The 14,354-nt window shown below is 36.9% G+C and overlaps 1 protein-coding gene across 5 annotated transcripts in view; it reads left to right on the top strand.

The window, feature by feature from the left end:
- Positions 1 to 1,967: 1,967 nt before the first annotated feature.
- The window catches only part of sox1a (SRY-box transcription factor 1a), a 118,306-nt gene continuing 105,919 nt past the window's right edge, over positions 1,968 to 14,354 (top strand). For 2 of the 5 annotated variants that reach the window (XR_007185381.1, XR_007185380.1), the window contains exons 1-2: positions 1,974 to 3,626; positions 7,666 to 7,874. The gene's annotated coding sequence lies outside the window, so the exon portion shown is untranslated. Of the gene's footprint in view, positions 3,627 to 7,665; positions 7,875 to 14,354 lie in introns of all 5 variants that reach the window. The other 3 variants (XR_007185363.1, XR_007185361.1, XR_007185376.1) reach the window with 2 other exon arrangements.

Here is a 14,354-nt window from a genome sequence, read left to right as displayed (position 1 = left end):
TCTTTGATAGAAAGAAGCATTTATTTTAAAGGTGCCCTAGATTATGTTTTTAAAAGATGTAATATAAGTCTAAGGTGTCCCCTGAATGTGTCTGTGAAGTTTCAGCTCAAAATACCCCATAGATTTTTTTTTTTATTAATTTTTTTAACTGCCCATTTTGGGGCATCATTATAAACGTGCCGATTTTATGCTGCGGCCCCTTTAAATCCCGTGCTTTCCGCCCACGGAGCTCGCGCTTGCCTTGAACAGTGCCTTAACAAAGTTTACACAGCTAATATAACCCTCAAAATGGATCTTTACAAAGTGTTCGTCATGTATGCGGCATGCATGCGTCGGATTATGTGAGTATTGTATACTGTTATATTGTTTACTTCTGATTTTGAATGAGTTTGATAGTGCTCCGTGGCTAACGGCTAATGCTACTCTGTTGGAGAGATTTATAAAGAATGAAGTTGTGTTTATGCATTATACAGACTGTAAGTGTTTAAAAATGAAAATAGCGACGGCTCTCTTGTCTCCGTGAATACAGTAATAACCAATGGTAACTTTAACCACATTTAACAGTACATTAGCAACATGCTAACGAAACATTTAGAAAGACAATTTACAAATATCACTGAAAATATCATGTTATCATGGATCATGTCAGTTATTATTGCTCCATCTGCCATTTTTCGCTATCGTTCTTGCTTGCTTACCTAGTCTGATGATTTGGTTGTGCACATCCAGATGTTAATACTAGCTGCCCTTGTCTAATGCCTTTTATAATGTTGGAAACGTGGGCTGGCATATGCAAATATTGGGGGCGTACACCCCGACTTTTACATAACAGTTTGGGGTTCACTGTATGTCATTTCCATGTACTGAACTCTTGTTATTTAACTATGCCAAGATAAATTAAATTTTTCATTCGAGGGCACCTTTAAATATAACATTTAAAATGCCTTTACTATCGCTTTTCATCAATTTAATACATCCTTCCTGAATAGAATATATATTTATTATGACCGTAAACCTTTGAAAAGTATGTGTATGTATATATAATTATAAAATATATAATTGTTTATATATATATATATAATTATAAAATATATAATTGTTTATATATATATATATATATATATATATATATATATATATATATATATATATATATATATATATATATATATATATATATATTCATTATAATTATAAATGTATAGGCAGTTTTCCCACTGTGACAATTGTGAACCCACAACTCTTAAACTGTGAACTGTTCATGTTTACCACATGAACAATATGGTAACTTAAATAGCACAAGATTAAATATGAACAGGCATGCGGGATGCTCAATTTAGGAGTTGAAGCTTTAAGTTTCTACACTCTGTCAAAGGGAAGGGCACGACAAGGATGACTTTATGCCCTTGTCTTTCGTCTGCACACAACAGTTCTGGGTGAAAGTTGTGCATGCGCCAGGCTCTATTACAGTGACAAGGCAATCTAGTCCCTTTGTGGGCGATGATTCTACTTCATTGATTTACAATGGAAAGGATATAATTTTGCTGGTGTTGGCAAAAAGCTCAAATGTCAGGCTTTTCAGAATGCCAGCATTGCCTTGTTCGCAGATGAATAAGGAGAAAGTCACCTTTTGTCTCCTGTTAAATATTCCTGCATAAATACAAAGGAGCATAATGCCCTCCTGATAAAAGGAAGCCCTGATTTATCCTGATTTATCCTTTAGTGTATAGATAAAACCCGCAGATAAATGCCAGGTTGGCCTTTTCATTTTTGTTCTCTGCGGTTCGCTTCTCTTTTTACAGCATATTGAGTTTGGAAGACGGGTGTCGCTTTCAGCGTCGCTTTGGTTTTGTGGAAAGGACACAACTTGCGCTTCCTTGCCATTATCAGTAAAATATATCACGGTTTGTCACTGAATATGCTTCAAGCCTGCATTAATTGTGTTTATGTTGGTTTGAAGTCTGAGTTTAGGACATAATGGGTGTGCAGTTTAACAACCTGTTATTGCTGACAAAAAGTTTGACTCCCAGGTAATAACAGCCTCTTTATGGTAACAGTTAAAGCACATTACATGTCGTTGCAATGCGAAAGGGACGGCAGGACTCTGTGGACATGGAATCAATTAGCTTTTGACCAGACTATACACACAAGCACACACACACACACACACACACACACACACACTCGCTTGTCTAAGACCCTGTCTTTCCCTTTCTTTCTCTCCTTTTTTCTATTCAGTAGCCTGTGATCATTTAGATTTGACATGCATTGTGGCTGAGATGGTCTCTCTCTTTTGCTCTCTCTCTCTCTCTCTCTCTCTCTCTCTCCCTCTTTTGCTACTGTCTGTCATTAATTTCCAGGCTTTACAATTTGCCAAAAAAGAAAGAGAAAAGAGTGAGTGAGTGGTGGAAGGATAAGAGCTCAGTGTCCTTTTGAAGGGGTTTGTTATTGCACAAAAACAGCCGCCCAATAATTTTTCGTCAATGTTTAACTCTAAAAGCTTTTCCCCGTCAGCTTTTGAAAAGAAGAGCAATAAAGCCCTATTCATACGGACTGAATAAAAACAGTCCTCTGGGGGCTATGACCGAAGGGCTTCTTTTCTTCTGCCTCTAATCAAATAGGAACTGAAATGAATTAGAGTTTTCTTATGAAAATAGCCTTTGTTGTCAGGCAGGCCAGTAATTCATAAACAATAAGCAACGTCATTGTGTGGCTAGTAATATATTCATGCTGTGGAAAGGCTAGAAGGCAGTGCAGGACTATGGCTTTGTGAATGAGGGGAGGGAAGGATTGGTCCTGGACTCTTCATTTGCAGTCTGCACAGTGGGTGGTTCTGGTAACCACCAGTTTCTCTCTGTCTCTCACTATTTCGCTCACGCTCTTGACATGCTCTCCTCATTTCCCTCATGCTCTTCCTTTTTCCTTTCCATATGGCTTCTTCCTACAGTTCCTGGGTGAGTTCGACCTTTCTCGAAGGCCTCCGGTCTTCCCTTGTGTTTTGACCTGTCAGGTTTTCCGTTTGCTCTTACATTCCCCTCCCCTCTTCTTTCTTCTGAGCAAAGCTATATATTCTTGAGAACTTCGGGACAACGTTGGATTCTGCTCCCAAAACTCGTCTGTCTTGGGAAAAGTAGTGGATTATCTGAAGTAGGATGGTATGTGTGAAGAGTTGCGGTCAAAGGGCAACTGGACAAGTTGGATCTTGAACTTCAGGATAGGATTGCCACTGGACACAAGTGTCTACTAGATTATTAAGGAATAGCATTACTCTTTTAGTGGACCTGGAGGTCTGTGATGTTCCTTTTCCAACTTAATACGTGAAAATTTGCCATCACTTCTTTCTTGCTCTTCTACTTTGGAACTAACCGTGGAGATGAGATTTGTCAAGCTTGTTTCCATCTTATGTTACTTGGGAGCTTTTTCAAATAATCAAGGACTCGGTATTAAACAAGATATAGGTACTTGTGGCATGAAGTTTTCAACTGTCATGATCGAAATTTAGAGGAGCTCCTGCAACTGGTGCTATGAAGACTTGTGTCATTTTCATGAGTGGATTTTTTTTATATAAGAACTTGTGGTGATGCTGCTTGATGACACTCAAATAAATCACCAGCTATCAACAATACGTGAGTCTTTATGCTTGTTGTGGTAATATTGAGTGTTTTACCGCGTGTGTATAGCCTACTTGAAAAGCTAATTTACTTGAGTTTTCAAAAGAGTCTGTCTGACAACTTATTGAGAGATTTAGATGCTAATGAGGAAGAAAATCGGTTAAGTTCTCTCTTTAATCAACAGCACCTATATTGGCGCTGAGGCACTTAATAAGCGCCAGTTAAACTTTGACAACAGCGCTTCAAGCGAAGGATCATTTCTCAGCCCACTCGTCTTGTTTTCATATTCACAACTTTGCAGACTTTTAGACAGAAACACTTTCAACCGCTTGAAAACTAAAGATGCATATTTCACATTCAAATATAGATCTGAATGCGTTTAACCGTTTACGACTGATACCACTGAAAAGTCTCGAACGTAATTTTCCTGTCAGTCAGACCGTCAAGTCACAAACTGAGTCCGTACCGGAGCTCAACAGCAGGTGGCAGCGTTGCTCCATGAGAAACTCGAGGACGTAAAGCGCAGCACAGGTTCAGGATGGAAGATGTAGGCGTCATAAGCGACTGATCAAACAACTTCAAATTGAGGCGTTTTTACACAGGCAAGTTAATGCTTTTGAGCTGGCTTTGTACCCTCTCCAAATTCGGTGTAAATGTGCGATTTCCTCATAATTTCGTGTAAATGCATGTGTTCTGTAGCAAGTTATATTTTTAAAAGCATGTCTGAAAGCAATGTTTTTAAACGGTTGTGATTTAGTAACTTGGTGTACCTAACTTATTGACATTTAATTAGTTACTTTAATTTGTACACAGACGCACACGCAGGTTTGTTTTTGTGAATTGTGGGGACATTCCATAGACGTAATGGTTTTTATACTGTACAAACCCCTACACCTAAACCTACCCATCACAGAAAACTGGGCACATTTTTGCTTTCTCACAAAAACTCATTCTGTATGATTTATAAGCCTTTTGAAAAGTGGGGACATGTCTTCATATGTCACCCTCTCCTTGTAATGCCTATGTCATACCCATGTCATTATACAAATTTGTGTCTTGATATGTCATAAACACACACACACACAGGCCACTTTATTAAGTAGCATACACCTTGCTAGTACCGGGTTGTCTTCAGAACTGCCTTAAAGGATTAGTCCACTTTCAAATAAACATAATATATAAAATAATTTACTCACCCCCATGTCATCCAAGATGTTCATGTCTTTCTTTCGTCAGTTGAAAAGAAATGAAGGTTTTTGATGAAAACATTCCAGGATTATTCTCCTTTTAGTGGACTTCAATGGAGCCCAAACGGTTGAAGGTCAAAATTACAGTTTCAGTGCAGCTTCAAAGGGCTGTATATGCTTTATAAACACAAATGATCGCCTTGTACGTGCTTCCGCTTTCCGTATTCTTCAAAAAGCTTACGCCGTATGTCCTACGCCTTCCCTATTCAACTTAAGGAACGAACGCGGTGCCAGTTTAGTTTTTTTTTTTCGTAAGTAGAATAGGGAAGGCGTAGGACATACGGCGTAAGCTTTTTGAAGAATACAGAAAGCGGAAGCATGTACAAGGCAATCATTTTATTTATATAAAGCATATACATTTACATTTTTTTTCGAAAATGACAGATCGTTTCATTAAATAAGACCCTTATTCCTCATCTGGTATCATTTAAAGCCCTTTGAAGCTGCACTTAACTGTAATTATGACCTTCAACTGTTTGGGCTCCATTGAAGTCCACTAAAAGGAGAATAATCCTGGAATGTTTTCATCAAAAACCTTCATTTCTTTTCGACTGACGAAAGAAAGACATGAACATCTTGGATGACATGGGGGTGAGTACATTATCAGGAAAATTTTATTTGAAATTGGACTAATCCTTTAATTCTTCGTGGCTTAGATTGAACAAGGTGCTGGAAACATTCCTCAGAGATTTTGGTCCATATTTGGTCAATGATAGCATCACACATTTGCTGCAGATTTGACGGCTGCACATCCATTATGTGAATCTTCCGTTCCCCCACATCCCAAAGGTGCTCTATGGTGACTGTGGAGGCCATTTGAGTTTAGTGAACTCATTGTCATGTTTAAGAAACTAATTTGAGATGATTTGAGCTTTGCTGTGTTATCATGCTGGAAGTAGCCATTAGAAGATGGGTGCACTGTGGTCATAAAGGCGTTTAAACGATGCTCAATTGGTACTAGGGGCTCAAAGTGTGGCAAGAAAACATCCCCCACACCTTTAGACCGCCACCACCAGCCTGAATCGTTGATACAAGGATACTTTCATGTCATTTACTCCAAATTCTGACCCTACAATCTAAATATCACACCAGAAATCGAGACTCATCAGTCCAGGCAACTTTTTTCCCCCCAATCTTTTATACTCCCATTTTGGAGCCTAAGTTTCCTGTTCTTAGCTGACAGGAGTGACACCTGTTGTGGTCTTCTGCTGTTGTAGCTCATCTGCTTTCAGAGATGCTCTTCTGCAGACCTCGGGTGTAACGAGTGGTTGAGTCACTGTTGCCTTTCTATCAGCTCAAACCAGTCTGGTCATTCTCCTCTGACCTCTGGCAACAAGGCATTTTCCCTCACAGAACTGCCAGATATTTTCTTTTTCTGACCATTCTCTGTAAATCCTATAGAAATTCCCAGTAGATCAGCAGTTTCTGAAATACTCAGACCAGCCTATCTGTCACCAACAGCCATGCCATGTTCAAAGTGACTTAAATCACCTTTCATCCCCATTCTGATGCTCAGTTTGAACTTCAGCAGATCGTCTTGAGATATATATATATATATATAACACATATGAGTGAGAGAGAGAAGAGAGAGAGAGATATTAATCCCATTTTAACTGTCCCCTCTCCCAATTTATCAAATAATCTACAGACTACTGTTTGCATGTCACTTGGCTTACTACAAATATCACAGTTAAATGGTGTCTTTTAAAGAACTATTGTACATTTTAAATGAACCTGTGTAGTTATTGGGTTTTTATTGATATATTGTCAAGTTTTTGTTAAGCTGTGTGTTACTGTTAAGGGGGTAATTCACACAGAAATGATCATTCGTTCATCATTTACTCATGCTTGTGTAGTTCCAAACCTGTGAAACACGCAAGAAATCTCATGCACTGGCAGCCTCAGTCATCGTTTACTTTCACTGCTTCTATTTTCCACACAACAGAAGAAAATGGTAAAAGAAGGTCAATGTTTGGAACAGCTTGATAGTGAGTAAATTGACAGAATGGTCCTTTTTGTGTGAACTATCCCTTTAACAGGTAAAGTGCAGTAGCTGGCTTGATCCCGTAGAGGGCGCGCAAGACTGTTATAAGAGACTTCACATATAATATGATACTCGCTTTATAAAGGTTGAATGGTTGCCTATTTATTTGGCAAATGCCAATTTTGAGTACATGCGGGACTTTAAAGACAGAGTAACTAATTAAAACTTGTCAAAAAATCTTGAAGGAAAAAAAAAGATAGGCCTACATGATTATGTTGCCCTATAATTAACACCGCCTCAGGTACAGCCTTTCTTTCCCTTTGTTTATTCAGCAAAAATAACACAACGTACATTACCAAAAGTGCAAATGTCATTATTGTAGTTAATTAAGATTAGATTAAATTTACAATTAAACATCAAAAATTGAATCAATAATCCGAAAAAAAGAAGAAAAAAGAAATGGGAAGAGTAAACACTGTGCCTTAAAACAAATTAACAGACTATGAGGAGAAAAAAAAAAAAAAAACAGATTTAATTAAAGCACTTTGAATTTCAAATCTTCCCAAGATTCAACCATGATTGAGCAGATAAATAATCTTAATATATGTTTAACTCAAGATAATATTCATTCAAATATAACATCAAGTATTCTCTCACCATTATATGTGCTATTGTTCACTGCCACCTCCCTTTAATGTATCTGAGATATGGCTTCTTATCACACACCAGATATATTTAAAACACACAGGATGTGACATACAGACATGGGTGAAAGGAAAGAATCATCCTGTTTCTTACTACCTGGTTTTACATTCACAAATAGATGGGCGTTGGCATGGGAACATGCCCCTGGCTGCTACCTGAATGAGGATGCAGGGCCTCTGCAAACGGCGCAGTCAAAGGAATGACCCAGCAGGCTGCACATTTTTACCTACAGCCGTATCCATGACAACAAAGTCCCATACCCACTATCGGGCTCTACTATTGAATATGTGATTGACAGATGTCCAAATGTCAACCACTCCCTCTCAGGTAAATACTCCAGGCATTTTGCATTTTCTTTTTTTTTTTTGTTGCAGATATCCTTTCCTTTGCTTGCACACACTATATATGCAGCTTGACAGGGTCACGGGTCATGCACATTTTTTTTGGCATGAGTGTTTGCATGTGCTTTTACTTCTTGTTTAAATTGACATCAGCTCTGACTGCCAGCTCGCTGCTTTACTTAGCGAGTGTATTTTTATATGTGATGCGCATTAGCAGAGACAGATCTGCTATACAGAGCTGGGCCATCTTTCATAGCAAAGAGACTGTATTAATCCATCTCCTCGGCCTAAAAGAGGCGCTGTGCTTAAAGTACCACAGTCTCTCTTCTATATTAGAGCGTCAAAGTGGAGATTCAATCACAGTAATGGTCAGCGTCTCACGCCGCATCTCCATCGATCCAAGGGACAGTGTATTGGCTGCATTAGTGAAAAGGAAATTGAGTGCTATTTTCTAGTCGTCACAGTCTATTTGTCATTCAGAATTGAGACATGCGGAGCTATGGTTTGAATATGAATGTCAAAGCTGGCCTGAGGTCTGTCCGTGTGTGTGTGTGTGCCTAAGTGAGATAATTTCCTGTAAAATATCAATTTTTCATAGTATTCTACTATACTATATATATATGAATATGCTGTTCTATTAAATAAGGCCAGTTAATGATATACATTTTAAATAGTTATTCATCTTTATTAATATATTTATACAACAACTTGAAGTTAGTATATTAAATAATATATTCAAGTATGGTAACATGACTTTTCCCTCAATAAACTCATAATTTACAACTTATTAATAGTAAGGTAGTTGTTAAGTTAGGTATTGAGTAGGATTAAGAATGTAGAGTAAGGTCATGCAGAACAAAGCATTAATATGTGCTACTAATAAATAGCCAATATTCTATTAATATGCATGCTAATAAGCAAAAGGCCCTAAAATAAAGTGTTACCCAAAGTATTTTATAAACCATATACAGCCTATATAAATATATCATACTTTATACATTATGTGTGTGTATAATATAATATATAGACACGACTTCTAATGTGCCGTTCAAATGAATAAGCATCTATCAAATTTGCATCTAACTGTTGCGTAATATTGCTTTCCTGTGTTTCAAAGCGTATTATGCATGATTTAATTTTGGATAGGTTATTTGTTTTCTTAATAAAGGTGCAGGCAGCACACAGCGTGCGCAAACCCTTTTGTTGTGAATCATTACGAGCTCTGTAAATTCTCTTATCTCCAACTCTGATAACCCATTCACAATCTGGCCATAAAGAATTTGATAGGCTAATTGAATAGGGCTTCGATGCACACTTTTGTAATAGAGCATTATAAATCTGGAACGAAGGTGACAGGGGTACAAAAGGGAGCGCTTTAGGGCGAGACTCCCTCCCTTTCAGCCGCTGACTTTACAATAAGTTTTGCAGCTTTGAATGTTGGGCTGTAAAAGAGTGCTCTCTGCTTGAATCGATTGCCCCCACCTAACAAGTCCTCTGCCCTCCAACACTGAGAGAGCGAGGGATGGATTTGTTGAGGGCAGTGATACAGAGGCCTGGCTGCTATCTTGATCCTTCATGTGCTGCACGGCCATATGGACCATTAACCCTCACAGTTTTATCTAACACCAGTGATTAGCGTCAAGACCTCGCAGTCCTATTGACGGCATGTGTGTGTAAGGGAGATGATGTATGACTATTACCTCTCTAACATTTATCTCCTTTTGTCTGTCTTTTCACATGTAGGGAGAGAATTAGTGGAGGTCTGCTGACTTTCTGATGTGATGTTGATAGCATTATTTGCCAGTTTGTGTGAATTGCTTCACTAATTTGTCTCTTCTCTTGTGGTTGAGTCAGTATTGGATGAGGTGTACTAGTATTTTTTCTTCTGGCTAGAAGTACAATGGGTTACAGGTTTATCTGGTTTAAGCACACATTCCATATTCGCTTTCTTTCCTCAATTTTTTTCTGTGCAGTCAGTGATCAGTGTGTCCATATAATATAATATATTAATTATCATTGCATGATCTTAGACGTAATATTAACTTTTTGATTTCTATCTGTTAAACAATACTTTGTGCATTCAAATTCATTTAATTTCCCCTATTATGAAATTAGATATCTTTTAGCGAATTTGAAAAGATATGTTTTTAATAGAAATGTGGTTTTATAAATATTAAAAGTTATTTAATTTTTGGGTATGTGAGAAAAAAAGAGAGAGCCTGGATTAGATGCAAGTGCCAGGAGTTTGACAAAGCCCATATCAAATAGCTGAAATGAGGAAATAGATGGAAAATGGTCAATATATTGTACTGAACAATATTAAAATGTGCTTATGTAAGTAAATCTTATAATTATATTTAATGTCTAACAAGTGGATATTTCCCAAGATAGACTCATGATTGTCATGCTTATATTTCGGCTTCAAAAAGAATCTATTGAATATTTCCACTGTTATTGAAAGCAGATTTATTGGATACATGTTGACAGCAGGGGCATGTTGTCACACTTTATGGAGTAAACAGGATTATAAGATTTTCATCAATTAAAACATTACAGCGCTTATGAAGCACAAAACAATTTAAGAAATGGCAAAATTTAAAAGATAACAGAAATATTAAAACATTGTTTTGGACAAAAATATTGGGTTACACTTTATTTGGGTTACACTTTAAATGTACCACTCTTGTACTCACTTTTGTGTCAAAAAAGAATGATCTCTCACCATATAGGCATATATATATATATATATATATATATATATATATATATATATATATATATATATATATATATATATATATGTATATATATATGCCTATATGGTGAGAGATCATTCTTTTTTGACACAAAAGTGAGTACAAGAGTGGTACATTTCTCTTTTAGTTTTAAATGGCACTTGCCTTTGCAAGAGTTTTTAAATAATTTATTTATTTTTCAAGGACAGTCATTTTAATAAGAGCTCACACAAAGGTGTTAATATTAATCATGTTTTCCCCACTGTCATTCATGCTATTTCTGGTTAATACCTGCTCTGCTTTGTTATTCATGTTAGAAAATATTACAGTAGTCTGACACCAGTGTAAGCGTTTTTCTTACTAAAATCTGTCTTCTGTTCATCCACATTAACACTGAATCCAGTATTCAAAGTACAGTCAATTAACCATTTTGAAATCAGCCTGGAGTTCACAATCAGATCATTAGGCAAGTTTTACAGATGGTCAGCCTAGATGTCCTTTGCTTTATTTTTCTGAATGTGCTGTAATATTTTTCCCTCTCATGAAATAAGATATCTTTCCGCAAATTCGAAAAGATATGTTTTTAATACAAATGTGGTTTTATAAACAAAGTTATTTCATTTTTTCTCAGCTTGCCTTTTGGGTATGGGAGAAAAAAGAAAGAAAGCCTGGATTAGGTGGCAGAAATTTGACTAAGCCCATATCAAGTGTAAAATAGTCCAAATTGTTCATAAAATCTTTAGCTAAAGCTATCTTTTTACTTGAAATAATATCTCTATATATTTCAAATACTGTCTGCTTTGTTGGCCATTGGTGCACTGCACCCACGACACCCACCGAAGCTCTGCTATAGGGTTTGACCCTGACCTGCTTAAGGAAACTAAGCTCAGTACGACATTTAAGTGAGGCGTTTTACTCGCGTGGACCTTACAGTCTGCCTGTTTTGTTTCAGGGCGCTGGCACCCCACATATACTCACACTCACTGCACTAATATTTACGCGTGTTTTATCTGTAATGGTGTTTAGTGTGCTCTTGAATGCTGAGGGTTGTTGACAGTGAGAGGGGAGGTGTGCGCTGCCATCACTTTACCTGTCAGAGCGAATACACACATCCACACTCACACAAACCTGTCAGAGAGGACGCTCTGAGTCAATGGTGCTACATGGAGAGGACTGTAATGGCGTCTATTTCGACACAAGTGCTGTTCTCTTAAATTGAGTGACACTTACATTTCTGTCACTGCAGCACAGACAGTGCAATTTACAGGATTTGGTGATTTTTCGCTTCATTTATTTGTTTATCTCAAAACTGGTTAAACAACATGGCGTTTAATTGATGTAGTGGACATTTCGCTAACGTGAAGCTAAATGGCTTTATTTGGTTGAAGAGGTTGGAAAACTTTCGAGCCTTAAATTGTTTAGGTCAAAGGGTTAATGACACGTACTCTAAGAAACAGAAAATCTAATTTAAATACTAATTAGAAATGTACTTTTCTGTATTCGTATGGTTTTGAAAAACTATGGTCATATGGTGTAACTATCAAGTGATAAGAGGGCTTAATGTATTTCTTTATACCATGATACATATGAGCGTACTCATTTTAATTATTATTTTCAAAAGCTGTAAATAGATTTTTTTTAGGATAAAAAAATATTTTTTTGGTAACAGTTTAGGGTCCAATTCTCACTATTAACTAGTTGCTTATTAGCATACATATTACTAGGAGTTTGGCTGTTTATTAGTACTTATGAAGCACATATTAATGGCTTATTCTGCATGACCATATTCTACACCTCTTAATACTACCCAATACCTAAACTTAACAACTACATTACTAACCTTTCTAACTAATAAGCAGTAATTAGGAGTTTATTGAGGCAAAAGTTGTAGTTAATAGTTAGTTAATAATGAGAATTAGTCCCTAATGTAAAGTGACTATTTTTTTTTTTTTACAAGTATCATGAATTATTATTATTATTATTATTATTATTATTATATTTTCCAACCTGACCTAACCTTGTGATGTCATTAGGTCAATGAGGATCTGCTGGTATTCTCTCTATAATATAATTTTTTGGTAACACTATTTTAGGGTATTTTAACTAGTTGCTTATTAGCATGCATATTACTAGAATACTGGCTATTTATTAGTATTAAGCACATATTAAAGCCTTATTCTGCATGACCTTAATCTATATTCTTAATCATACCCAATACCTAAACTTAACAACTACCTTAATAATGATTAATAAACAGTAATTTAGGAGTTTATTGAGGTAAAAGTCATAGTTAATAATTTATATGAGTTAAAGTGTTACCGTTTTTTTTCTTCTTGTTGCTTGCACCACATGACTTTGGTTTGATGGACAGAAGTTTTGTTAAAATATTATTGCATTTATTAAGAAATGATGATAATAATACAAGAGTGTGCCGAACTACTTAGAGTAGAATAGAATAATATTTGTAAAAGTATCGCCCTGACAATTTATGCCCCTAAAAATATTTAAATGATTTTTAATACAGAAATTAAAAACATTCTCATCATAAAATAGGTGTATTCGGGTCATTGTACGTGTGAATTGCATTTGAATGTATTTTTGAATAAATTAATAGATCAAGACCGTTTAAGTGTGTACAGTATTTGTCAGTAATTGGAAGAAACTCCAAGTGCTCTAGTTGGAACATAAGGAGTGGTTGAAGTAGCAAGAAAAAGATGAAAATGATAAGTTGTGCAGTTGTGAAGTTCTCTGTTCTGTTTGTAGGTGGTGCTTTAGCGGTGCATTTGTCCTGGAAGAGAATTTGACTCCATAATGAAATATAATCTAAGCATTTAGCAAACTTCAAGGAGGCCTTAATTTCAGTTAATTTTGTCCTTACCTCAGGTCACATTTTCTCCCAATTGATTGTGCAAACGTTGCTATATCCAAGGGTCCTCAGTTTTTGAACACTAATCAAATTCAATTTGACCGCCAAAGAAAATACACACTCTATTTTAGCTCTCCATCTCTCATTTTCTCCCTCTTTCCCTCCACCACAGAAACTTTCTCTCTGTGTGTGTCTCTTTGAAGGTGTATATGTATCCTGCTGGACCATGCAGATCCAGTCGACGCTTGTTTGTATGTTTCGATGTGTGCACGTGGGATGTTGTGTGTATTTGAGACAGGGATGTGAGTGATTTTGGCAATTGCTGAAGTGGGATGCAAACTCATCTTATTTACCAGAGAATAGGCCAATTAAGGCCGAGTCGGGAATGAGCAGTGGTGCAGGAAACCAAGTGAATGTTCCATTGATTAGCAGCGTTCGCTTAATCACAGTCTCTCATAAGCTCATGTGCCGCTGTCAGCTGGGGCTTGCTCTTCACTCCTTTTCGAGGAGCAAAGGTTCGGGTGTCAGCGTGGAGGTGACACAGGCCAGTGATTACGTTTCCGTCTCCTCAAAGACATCAGGATGTCATCCAGAAAAATGAGGCACGATTAGCTCCAGCAACTTTTCCTGCCTCATGAAAAACAAGAATTCCCAATTTGCAGGAAATGGGAAGTTTTCATTGAGGGAAGGCTCTGAATGAGCGCTAATGCTGGCGTTATGTGTGTGTTTGTGGAGCGTAATGGATGGTGTAAAACATCAGCGTGTATTGACGCTCTTTCTCCTAAAGCCCTGCTTCCCCTTTTTTCTAGCCTTGCCTAAATTTGCGCAAATTGAAAAGCGATAAAGAAGCAGACTCGTCTAATAA

This window comes from Megalobrama amblycephala, linkage group LG6 (genome assembly GCF_018812025.1).
Source record: "Megalobrama amblycephala isolate DHTTF-2021 linkage group LG6, ASM1881202v1, whole genome shotgun sequence".
Classification (NCBI taxonomy): Eukaryota; Metazoa; Chordata; class Actinopteri; order Cypriniformes; family Xenocyprididae; genus Megalobrama; species Megalobrama amblycephala.
This window is presented reverse-complemented; position numbering and strand designations above follow the sequence as displayed.